General features: G+C 41.5%; 2 non-coding genes across 2 annotated transcripts; both read right to left on the bottom strand.

Annotated features, from left to right (window-relative positions):
- Positions 1–7,265: 7,265 nt before the first annotated feature.
- Positions 7,266–7,337, bottom strand: trnat-cgu (transfer RNA threonine (anticodon CGU)). The gene has a single exon. It is a non-coding gene; the product is annotated as a tRNA-Thr (tRNA).
- A 2,227-nt stretch (positions 7,338–9,564) lies between these two features.
- Positions 9,565–9,636, bottom strand: trnat-cgu (transfer RNA threonine (anticodon CGU)). Its single transcript has one exon. It is a non-coding gene; the product is annotated as a tRNA-Thr (tRNA).
- Positions 9,637–13,376: the final 3,740 nt, after the last annotated feature.

Here is a 13,376-nt window from a genome sequence, read left to right as displayed (position 1 = left end):
GGTTTTTACTGGAGCAATCTAGGTAAAGTACCTTGCTCAAGGGTACAGCAGCAGTGTCCCCCACCTGGGATTGAACCCACAACCCTCCGGTCAAGAGTCCAGAGCCCTGACCACTACTCCACACCACCGCTGGGATTGCAATTAACCAGTCGGTCTGGAGTAGAGACGGTCCGAATCTGTGGAGGAGTGAATTCCTGGGAATTCACACTCCTCCAGGGAGCCGCCATCTTCCTCAGCGACATCGTCATCGGAATTATCACAAACGGACCGCTAAAGTAACCTGGAATACATGAACTCAGCTGCTCGCTTCTAGTTTTGTGAAATCGACAGACGTTGTGTCTCCTTTTAAGAAGTAGGAGTTCATAAAGGCTGGAGTTGAGGGTTTGAAAACGTGACCCAATGAGAAGTCTTGTTTTTGTTTGACAGCGTATAAAGATTTTACTGACAAAAAGGCCTGATATGTTACATTGGAAGTGCTTCGCCTGTAAAGAGTTTGAGAGTATGTTTACTTGATTTCCATTTTTATCATTCAAATACTAAACAGGTAAGATGCTCCCTCTGCAGATTACAGATTCTCTTCAGATTTCCGCGGTTCTGTGCAGTTTGGGACGGCCTCTAGGCTTGAGGTTTGCAGACATGTGATAGACAGTCTCTGGGTTCGGGCAGCGATGCACATTTTAATTTGAGCTGCTGTGCTGTTATAGATTCATCTGATAGAGACACAGGGATATCTTCAGACGGCACGGTTCAGGTGTTTTGAGACTTGTGGAAAGGATGGAAGTTTTACAAATATTACCAATTTTTTTTTTTTTTTTTTATCAATAACTAGAGTAAATTATCAAAATCTATTGTTCTGTATCTGACTGGTTGTATGTTAACCTTACAGAGGATTCTATGAAGAGAAATGTAATAAATGAATTTTCAAATTTGACAGGCCCTCGATGTGCGTCTCTTGTTTTGTGTTTTGTTGTTCTTCAGAGCCGGGCTCGCTGACAGGTTTAAAACACAACGCGTCGCTTTCCCTGGCGTTCTGCTGCCTGGACTTATTCCTGCGATATCTTTATCAACACAATCGCCATGGTTTATGTTTTTATTAACATGTCCCTCGTCATGAATAGTTCTGAGGAGTTGTTTTAGTTTTCCATCAGTTATGAACGGAGCGCGGGAGGGGACTTGAGACAAAAAATATATCTAATAGAGACACACAGGTACTGACGCACGCATGCGCACACACACACACACACACACACACACACACACACACACACACAGATAGTGACACACACACACACACATACACAGGTACTGACACGCACACACACACAGGTACTGACACAGACACAGACATACACAGATAGTGACACACACACACACGCACACACACACACACACACACACACACACACACACAGAGGTACTGACACACACACACACACAAACACACACACAGAGGTACTGACACACACACACACACAAACACAGAGGTACTGACACACACACACACACACACACAGAGGTACTGACACACACACACACACACACACACAGGGGTCAACAAGGCTGAACACACACACACACACACACACAGGGATCAACAAGGCTGAACACACACACACACACACACACACACACAGGGGTCAACAAGGCTGAACACACACACACACACACACACAGAGGGGTCAACAAGGCTGAACACACACATACACACACAGGGGTCAACAAGGCTGAACACACACACACACACACACACACACACACACACACACACACACACACAGGGGTCAACAAGGCTGAACACACACACACACACACACACACAGGGGTCAACAAGGCTGAACACACACACACACACACACACACAGGGATCAACAAGGCTGAACACACACATACACACACACACACACACACACACACACACAGGTACTGACCTGCGCACACACACACAGGTACTGACAAACACACTAAGACACACACATACAGATAAGAACATAAGAGCATAAGAAAGTTACCAAATGAGAGGTTTCCCCATTCAGCCCATCTTGCTCGTTTGGTTGTTAGTAGCTTATTGATCCCAGAATCTCATCAAGCAGCTTCTTGAAGGATCCCAGGGTGTCAGCTTCAACAACATTACTGGGGAGTTGGTTCCAGACCCTCACAATTCTCTGTGTAAAAAAGTGCCTCCTATATTCTGTTCTGAATACAGATAGTGGCACACACACACAGATAGTGACACACACACTGATACACACACAGGTACTGACACACACACACACACACACTGAGACACAGACACACTGAGACACTGAGACACACACACACACAGATAGTGACACACACAGGTACTGTCACACACGCTCACACACACACAGGTACTAACAGACACACACACACACTCACAGGTACTGACACACACACACACACACACACACAGGTACTGACACACACACACACAGGTACTGACACAAACACACACACACACACAGGTACTGACACACACACACACACACACAGGTACTGACACACACACACACACACACAGAGGTACTGACACACACACACACACACACACACACACACACAGGTACTGACACACACACACACACACAGGTACTGACACACACACACACTCACAGGTACTGACACACACACACACACACACACAGGTACTGACACAGACACACACACACACACACACAGAGGTACTGACACACACACACACACACAGGGGTACTGACACACACACACACACAGAGGTACTGACACACACACACAGGGGTACTGACACACACACACACACACAGAGAGGTCCTGACACACACACACACACACAGGTACTGACACACACACACACACACAGGTACTGACACTGACAAACACACACAGATACACACACGCACAGGTACACTTATGCTATGCACTTTAGCTGCCAGTTAAATATTTAGCTAACTGTCAAATCTAGCTAAGAGATTTAAGATTTATTTAAATATTTAGCAAAATGTTAAATCTAGTTAAGAGATTTAAGATTTTTTTAAAATATTTAGCTAAATGGAGGCTGATACACAAAATAATGAACGACTGGTAAAGAAATCACATGGATTGCTTTTTAATGGTAAATATGTATCTGGTATTCTAAGTATTACCTACAATTAATAACTCAGCTATATTCATATTCAGAATGTGATACAGTATTAAGTTCCTGGTTAACCTGCGATCTTTGAAATTGACGAGGAAATCATTTTATGGGAAAGTAATCAAGCACTTTGTTTTTAAGGAAGTCTCTCGGAAGTGGTGTTTTGGGATTGCAATTAACCAGTCGGTCTGGAGTAGAGACGGTCCGAATCTGTGGAGGAGTGAATTCCTGGGAATTCACACTCCTCCAGGGAGCCGCCATCTTCCTCAGCGACATCGTCATCGGAATTATCACAAACGGACCGCTAAAGTGACCTGGAATACATGAACTCAGCTGCTCGCTTCTAGTTTTGTGAAATCGACAGACGTTGTGTCTCCTTTTAAGAAGTAGGAGTTCATAAAGGCTGGAGTTGAGGGTTTGAAAACGTGACCCAATGAGAAGTCTGGTTTTTGTTTGACAGCGTATAAAGATTTTACTGACAAAAAGGCCTGATATGTTACATTGGAAGTGCTTCGCCTGTAAAGAGTTTGATAGTATGTTTACTTGATTTCCATTTTTATCATTCAAATACTAAACAGGTAAGATGCTCCCTCTGCAGATTACAGATTCTCTTCAGATTTCCGCGGTTCTGTGCAGTTTGGGACGGCCTCTAGGCTTGAGGTTTGCAGACATGTGATAGACAGTCTCTGGGTTCGGGCAGCGATGCACATTTTAATTTGAGCTGCTGTGCTGTTATAGATTCATCTGATAGAGACACAGGGATATCTTCAGACGGCACGGTTCAGGTGTTTTGAGACTTGTGGAAAGGATGGAAGTTTTACAAATATTACTAATTTTTTATCAATAACTAGAGCAAATTATCAAAATCTATTGTTCTGTATATGACTGGTTGTATGTTAACCTTACAGAGGATTCTATGAAGAGAAATGTAATAAATGAATTTTCAAATTTGACAGGCCCTCGATGTGCGTCTCTTGTTTTGTGTTTTGTTGTTCTTCAGAGCCGGGCTCGCTGACAGGTTTAAAACACAACGCGTCGCTTTCCCTGGCGTTCTGCTGCCTGGACTTATTCCTGCGATATCTTTATCAACACAATCGCCATGGTTTATGTTTTTATTAACATGTCCCTCGTCATGAATAGTTCTGAGGAGTTGTTTTAGTTTTCCATCAGTTATGAACGGAGCGCGGGAGGGGACTTGAGACAAAAAATACATCTCCTAGAGACACACAGGTACTGACGCACGCACACACACACACACACACACAAACACAGATTCACATACGCACAGGTACACTTATGCTATGCACTTTAGCTGCCAGTTAAATATTTAACTAAATGTTAAATCTAGCTAAGAGATTTAAGATTTATTTAAATATTTAGCTAACTGTTAATCTAGCTAAGAGATTTCAGATTTATTTAAATATTTAACTAACTGTTCAATCTAGCTAAGAGATTTAAGATGTATTTAAATATTTAGCTAACTGTTAAATCTTGTAACTAGATTTCTAAATGATATCTGAATGCACACATTTATAAAAAGCTGTATTTATTTTCTCCTCATTTCTGGCAGCCCATACTAACGGCGCTCGGAACTTTGGCATTTTTAAATCCTAACGGTCTCTGCTCAGCGGAGTGGAATGTTCAGGAGCCGGTTGCCTAGCAGCGTCTCCGCCTCCTTCTCTGCCCCGCCCCCTCTCTCCCTCTCTCGTTGCTCCAGCTAGGAGTTCACATTCAGCTTCCTTAGATTATATAGCGCCATTCTTTACTAACTTTTACAAATGAGCTTATTGGAGGCTTCGTGTTTTTAAGATGGTTCAGGTGCAGTCCGGGCAGACTGACTGCAGCATCATTACAGTATACCGCACTGCGCTCGGCTTTGTGTGGAGGCTGATACACAAAATAATGAACGACTGGTAAAGAAATCACATGGATTGCTTTTTAATGGTAAATGTGTATCTGGTATTCTAAGTATTACCTACAATTAATAATTCAGCTATATTCAGAATGTGATACAGTATTAAGACAGGGTCCAGTATTATAAATAAATAAACACGCTTTAAGAGAAACAGCAGTGATGTTTATTGCCCATTCCCATCCATTCTGTAGATGTTTCTACACTGTGGTTGCAATCCACAGGGACAAGGGACTCAGCGATGTTAAATAAAAAACTAGAGCCCACAATTAACCAATATAGAAAGGAAGGGGGGAGAAATGTATTGCCTGCGTGCAGCACCTTCCACTTTCCTCTATTAAATGTCATTTGCCATGTGTCTGCCCAGTTCTGAATGCTGTCGAGATCATTTTGAATGACCTTTGCTGCTGCAACAGTGTTTGCCACTCCTCCTGTTTTTGTGTCACTTGTTATTGATTTATTTATATAAATGTGTGTTTTGTTGTACAGCTCTTTATTATTATTTCTCATCTCGAGTGTGGTTTGATGGATTTGCTTCACTGGACCCCCCTAAACTACTTTCTCTCTTTCCTCTATGGAACTATACGAGCGAAACTCCGATTGGCTGAAGGACTGTCTGCCCAATGCACCCCCCCCCCCGTTGCTTAGCAACCGCGTCTCCCGTTCCACGGCTCTGCTTGCCAGCGGCTCGCTGCTTGATCTCCCCGCCCTGCCAATCATCTACTGCCTTTATAAATGCGGAGGAATATTGTGAGAGGGAGAGCCGGACTTGTGAAGGAGATTCCGCGCTGCAGACTGGAGCTGGAACGCGGAGAGGCTTTATAACTTCGTGTCGCACACCAGGAAGGCTGTGTGTGACCGGGAGGGGATCATTTCCAACACGGGGTGCAGCGTGTTGGGGTTCCCCGGTCAGGGAGCCTCTTAGTTTGTTGTTAACGTTGTGTGCTTTATTTGATAGCTGTGCCGCTCCTGCAGCAAGGAGTCCTCTGTGTTTATTTGTTATATTATATTTTATTCTGGCGTGCACGCAGCTGTTTTATATATTCATTTTAAATAGATTGGGGGGAATTGGTACCGTGTACTTTATAAATGTAATGTAGTTTGTAACGAGACCATTCAATTGCTGACGTTGTTGTCTACTTTGTATGCATCACAAAAAGAACAGGATTGCTGATCTGGTTAATTAACTTTACTATAAGAAACTGATAGATCCAAGTATTTTATATAAACTGCAACCATATAATCTGTGGTAATTAGTTTAATTAACTGCACTATATAAAACTGATAGATTTAGATTCTGTTTTATTGTATTATCCTTTTATATATATATATATATATATATATATATATATATATATATATATATATATATATATATATCTACTAGACAATTGTTATAGACTGTGAAGTGAAGGTGGCATTGTCATATGGTTTACATTATTGTTAATGTGCTTGAGATTTTTAAAACAATTACAAATAAAAGCTTGTAAAGATTATTTTTGGTATATGATTGCTTGGTTTCTCCTGGATAAAAGAGTTTGTGTGGGAACCAACCACTCGACGTCCTTGTCCTCAATAAACACAAGGTGGCGCAGTCAAATTATTAACATAAATGTAGCTATATTTATATAAAGACCTGCTACACAAGCAACCAACCGTTTGCTAAACTATTTAAGGACCAAGCGTTTTTTGGCTGTATTTGACTCTCTTCCTATAACAATGCACAAAAAATCAATTTGTTACAGTCTCATCTTGGAATGGGTGTCCTTGTTTTCAGAACACTCTGGGGAACGTTATAGCTTCTCTTAAATAATCTGTCAAAGCCGTCTGGCAAGGCAAGCTGTGGCTTTCAATTTGAAATTTCAGTATGATGTGGTGTTGACACAATCTCGGTCCTTAAAGGGTTAAGAGCCAAACACACTGACCAATTGCGCCACAGCAATTTTCTGCGGGATACGAGGTAGAAAATCACTCGCCTTGACAGGTTGCATTCCTGAAAACTGACAGCTCGGCACCGTTGGCTGTGCTTGATAGGGAATTGTGTTGTTGGAGTCAGGGTATAGCTCAGCGGTAGAGCATTTGACTGCTGATCAAGAGATCCCAGGTTCAAATCCGAATACCCCCTTTTTTATTTAAATTAAAATACAAGTTACATTATATAATTTTTCATTTCAGCTGCAAAGGTACAAACAAGTAACAAATAGTGTTTTAAAGACAGCAACAAGGTCCGGACGGGGATTGAACCCGTGATCTTCGGTTTACGAGACCGACGCCTTACCACTTGGCCACCGCACCCTTCATGACTGCAAATGAAATCGGAAGCTTGGACTCTATTGAGAAGGCTGCCCGGAAAGGCAATCTGCCTGGAAACCAACCTTACAGTTAACAGCTGAATGCCAAGGATGGGCAAAATAGTCACGGAAACTCTTTAAATAGAAAACATTGGTCTCCAGATTTATTTAAAATACAAATAGAAAATAGGTTGCCAGACATGTATTTTAAATAGAAATGAGTAAATACTATTTTGCAAATAGTATTTTTTTAAAAACACTTGACACCATCATCTACCGGCTGTAGTATACACCCATTTTTTATTTATTGTTTTCATAATAATGAACTGAAAGTTTCAGTACTGCCTCAGTCCACAAGCCTGTCAGTAACCGTATTTTGATCCAAAAGAACTGGTACTTCTATAGCAATAATTACAGTAGGTTTAGGCTGTCTTTGAAAATGAATTAATTTGGAGTTAAGAATCGTACATCTTTTACCAGAAACATTTTGATTTACATTAAATGGATTTAATATTAGAGTGACGCTATGGTCTCATTGCTGAGTAAGGAATGACCATAAAACAAGGCACATGCTAATTCTGAGGACACACTCGTTTTAGGTGTTAACCCTATTATTTGCAGCAGCAGCGATGCAATTTTAAAGCTTTTCACCATTTTTCAATTTTTTATTTACTTAAAACGAAAATGCAGTTTCTGCTCAATTTGTAATAAATCAGTACTTGTTATATGATCCTCACAGTAATCATAATATAATCAGAGCCTTCTGAGGACACAGACGCAGTTACCCAGAGTGATTTACAATCGTAAACAAAAACACATTTCAAGAATCACTGTACAAGTATTCATACATATAAGAGCAAGAGAAAATACAATGACTTCAGTTCTAAAATATACAAGTATATGACAAAATACGATTCAGTAATCAGAGCAGATAACAGTGTCAATGATAGTTATATCAGGATATGATTAAATGCAAAATACTACAGATTGAATAACACTTGTGGCAGATTACAGCTGTCTCCTTTCTCTAACTAAGCGTTCAATCTCCTGCTGCCGTCTAGACTTTCCGGGAATGGTTTGTACTTTTTCCTTCCTTTTTTCAACTCCAAACCTCTCACTTCCATATGCGTAGATGATGTCCCCAAATTTATCCAGCTTCTTTTCAACTGTTCCACTTAATCTTTCCAATGCAACGCAGAGATCTGTGTTTGCTGTGTCCCATGCAGTTTTCTCACAAGCTCTTGGTCATTTAACTCCAGGCTTGTGCCTGTTGAGGTTATTTTCTCTCTTATGCTGGTTTGTCTGACCGGGTTCACAAGGATCATTAGGTTCATCACTAACTGTGTCCATGCAAGTCCTCCTCATGTCTATATATATATATATATAGACATTATCTACTAGACAATTGTTAGACTGTGAAGTGAAGGTGGCATTGTCATATGGTTTACATTATTGTTAATGTGCTTGAGATTTTTAAAACAATTACTAATAAAAACTTGTAAAGATTATTTTTGGTATATGATTGCTTGGTTTCTCCTGGATAAAAGAGTTTGAGTGGGAACCAACCACTCGAGGTCCTTGTCCTCAATAAACACAAGGTGGCGTAGTCAAATTATTAACATAAATGTAGCTATATGTATATAAAGACCTGCTACACAAGCAACCAACCGTTTGCTAAACTATTTAAGGACCAAGCGTTTTTTTTGGCTGTATTTGACTCTCTTCCTATAACAATGCACAAAAAATCAATTTGTTACAGTCTCATCTTGGAATTGGTGTCCTTGTTTTCACTCTGGGGAACGTTATAGCTTCTCTTAAATAATCTGTCAAAGCCGTCTGGCAAAGCAAGCTGTGGCTTTCAATTTGAAATTTCAGTATGATGTGGTGTTGACACAATCTCGGTCCTTAAAGGGTTAAGAGTCAAACACACTGACCAATTGCGCCACAGGAATTTTCTGCGGGATACGAGGTAAAAAATCACTAGCCTTGACAGGTTGCATTTCCGAAACTGACAGCTCGGCACCGTTGGTTGTTCTTGATAGGAAATGGTGTTGTTGGAGTCGGGGTATAGCTCAGCGGTAGAGCATTTGACTGCTGATCAAGAGATCCCAGGTTCAAATCCGAATACCCCCATTTGTATTTAAATTAAAATACAAGTTGCATTATAGAATTTTTCATTTCAACTGCAAAGGTACAAACAAGTAACAAATAGTGTTTTAAAGACAGCAACAAGGTACGGACGGGGATTGAACCCGTGATCTTCGGTTTACGAGACCGACGCCTTACCACTTGGCCACCGCACCCTTCATGACTGCAAATGAAATCGGAAGCTTGGACTCTATTGAGAAGGCTGCCCGGAAAGGCAATCTGCCTGGAAACCAACCTTACAGTTAACAGCTGAATGCCAAGGATGGGCAAAATAGTCTCGGAAACCCTTTAGATAGAAAACATTGGTCTCCATAGTTATTTAAAATACAAATAGAAAATAGGTTGCTAGACATGTATTTGAAATAGAAATGAGTAAATACCTTTTTGCAAATAGAATTTTTTTAAAACACTTGACACCCTCTACCGGCTGTAGTATACACCCATTTTTTATTTATTGTTTTCATAATAATGAACTGAAAGTTTCAGTACTGCCTCAGTCCACAAGCCTGTGAGTAACTGTATTCTGATCCAAAAGAACTGGTACTATTGGTACTATTCATATACCAAAAATAATCTTTACAAGCTTTTATTAGTAATTGTTTTAAAAATCTCAAGCACATTAACAATAATGTAAACCATATGACAATGCCACCTTCACTTCACAGTCTAACAACTGTCTAGTAGATTACATTTATAAAGTACACGGTACCAATTCCCCCCAATCTATTTAAAATGAATATATAAAACAGCTGCGTGCACGCTAGAATAAAATATAATATAACTAATAAACACAGAGGACTCCTTGCTGCAGGAGCGGGACAGCTATCAAATAAAGCACACAACGTTAACAATAAACTAACAGGCTCCCTGACCGGGGAACCCCAACACGCTGCACCTCGTGTTGGAAATGATCCCCTCCCGGTCACACACAGCCTTCCTGGTGTGCGACACGAAGTTATAAAGTCTCTCCGCGTTCCAGCTCCAGTCTGCAGCGCGGAATCTCCTTCACAAGTCCGGCTCTCCCTCTCACAATATTCCTCCGCATTTATAAAGGCAGGAGATGATTGGCAGGGCGGGGAGATCAAGCAGCGAGCCGCTGGCAAGCAGAGCCGTGGAACGGGAGACGCAGTTGCTAAGCAACGGGGGGGGGGGGGGGGGGCAGACAGTCCTTCAGCCAATCGGAGTTTCGCTCGTATAGTTCCATAGAGGAAAGAGAGAAAGTAGTTTAGGGGGGTCCAGTGAAGCAAATACATCAAACCACACTCGAGATGAGAAATAATAATAAAGAGCTGTACAACAAAACACACATTTATATAAATAAATCAATAACAAGTGACACAAAAACAGGAGGAGTGGCAAACACTGTTGCAGCAGCAAAGGTCATTCAAAATGATCTCGACAGCATTCAGAACAGGGCAGACACATGGCAAATGACATTTAATAGAGGAAAGTGGAAGGTGCTGCACGCAGGCAATACATTTCTCCCCCCTTCCTTTCTATATTGGTTAATTGTGGGCTCTAGTTTTTTATTTAACATCACTGAGTCCCTTGTCCCTGTGGATTCCAACCACAATGTAGAAACATCTAGAGAATGGATGGGAATGGGCAATAAACATCTCTGCTGTTTCTCTTAAAGCGTGTTTATTTATTTCTAATACTGGACCCTGTCTTTATACTGTATCACATTCTGAATATGAATATAGCTGAGTTATTAATTGTAGGTAATACTTAGAATACCAGATACACATTTAGCATTAAAAAGCAATCCACGTGATTTCTTTACCAGTCGTTCATTATTTTGTGTATCAGTCTCCACACAAAGCCGAGCGCAGTGCGGTATACTGTAATGATTCTCCAGTCAGTCTGCCCGGACTGCACCTGAACCATCTTAAAAACACGAAGCCTCCATTAAGCTCATTTGTAAAAGTTAGTAAAGAATGGCGCTATATAATCTAAGGAAGCTGAATGTGAACTCCTAGCTGGAGCAACGAGAGAGGGAGAGAGGGGGCGGGGCAGAGAAGGAGGCGGAGACGCTGCTAGGCAACCGGCTCCTGAACATTCCACTCCGCTGAGCAGAGACCGTTAGGATTTAAAAATGCCAAAGTTCCGAGCGCCGTTAGTATGGGCTGCCAGAAATGAGGAGAAAATAAATACAGCTTTTTATAAATGTGTGCATTCAGATATCATTTAGAAATCTAGTTACAACATTTAACAGTTAGGTAAATATTTAAATACATCTTAAATCTCTTAGCTAGATTTAACATTTGCGTGTGCGTGTGTCAGTACCTGTGTGTGTGTTTGTCAGTACCCGTGTGTGTGTGTGTGTCAGTACCTGTGTGTGTGTGTGTGTGTGTTTGTCAGTACCTGTGTGTGTGTCTGTCAGTACCCGTGTGTGTGTGGGTCACTATCTGTGTGTGTGTGTGTGTGTGTGTGTGTCTGTGTCAGTACCTGTGTGTGTGTGTGTGCTTGCCAGTATCTGTGTGTGTGTGTGTTTGTCAGTACCTGTGTGTGTGTGTGTGTCAGTACCTGTGTGTGTGTGTTTGTCAGTACCTGTGTGTGTGTGCGTGTCAGTACCTGTGTGTGTGTCACTATCTGTGTGTGTCTCAGTGTGTGTCTCAGTGTGTGTGTGTGTGTTTGTCAGTACGTGTGTGTGCGTGAGTGTCAGTACCTGTGTGTGTGTGTGTGTCTGTCAGTACCTATGTATGTGTGTCAGTACCTGTGTGTGTGTGTGTGTGTGTGTGCGTGTCAGTACCTGTGTGTGTGTCTGTCAGTACCTGTGTGTGCGCAGGTCAGTACCTGTGTGTGTGTGTGTGGGTCAGTACCTGTGTGTGTGTGCGCAGGTCAGTACCTGTGTGTGTGCAGGTCACTACCTGTGTGTTTGGGGGGGGGTCAGTACCTGTGTGTGTGTGTGTGTGTGTGTGTGTGTGTGTGTGCGTGCGCGTGCGTGCGTCAGTACCTGTGTGTCTCTGGGAGATTTATTTTTTGTCTCAAGTCCCCTCCCGCGCTCCGTTCATAACTGATGGAAAACTAAAACAACTCCTCAGAACTATTCATGACGAGGGACATGTTAATAAAAACATAAACCATGGCGATTGTGTTGATAAAGATATCGCAGGAATAAGTCCAGGCAGCAGAACGCCAGGGAAAGCGACGCGTTGTGTTTTAAACCTGTCAGCGAGCCCGGCTCTGAAGAACAACAAAACACAAAACAAGAGACGCACATCGAGGGCCTGTCAAATTTGAAAATTCATTTATTACATTTCTCTTCATAGAATCCTCTGTAAGGTTAACATACAACCAGTCAGATACAGAACAATAGATTTTGATAATTTACTCTAGTTATTGATTAAAAAAAAAAAAAAAAAGTAATATTTGTAAAACTTCCATCCTTTTCACAAGTCTCAAAACACCTGAACCGTGCCGTCTGAAGATATCCCTGTGTCTCCATCAGATGAATCTATAACAGCACAGCAGCTCAAATTAAAATGTGCATCGCTGCCCGAACCCAGAGACTGTCTATCACATGTCTGCAAACCTCAAGCCTAGAGGCCGTCCCAAACTGCACAGAACCGCGGAAATCTGAAGAGAATCTGTAATCTGCAGAGGGAGCATCTTACCTGTTTAGTATTTGAATGATAAAATGGAAATCAAGTAAACATACTATCAAACTCTTTACAGGCGAAGCACTTCCAATGTAACATATCAGGCCTTTTTGTCAGTAAAATCTTTATACGCTGTCAAACAAAAACAAGACTTCTCATTGGGTCACGTTTTCAAACCCTCAACTCCAGCCTTTATGAACTCCTACTTCTTAAAAGGAGACCCAACGTCTGTCGATTTCACAAAACTAGAACCGAGCAGCTGAGTTCATGTATTCCAGGTCACTTTAGCGGTC

The sequence above is a fragment of the Acipenser ruthenus genome, chromosome 50, assembly GCF_902713425.1.
Source record: "Acipenser ruthenus chromosome 50, fAciRut3.2 maternal haplotype, whole genome shotgun sequence".
In the NCBI taxonomy this organism is placed as follows: Eukaryota; Metazoa; Chordata; class Actinopteri; order Acipenseriformes; family Acipenseridae; genus Acipenser; species Acipenser ruthenus.
This window is presented reverse-complemented; position numbering and strand designations above follow the sequence as displayed.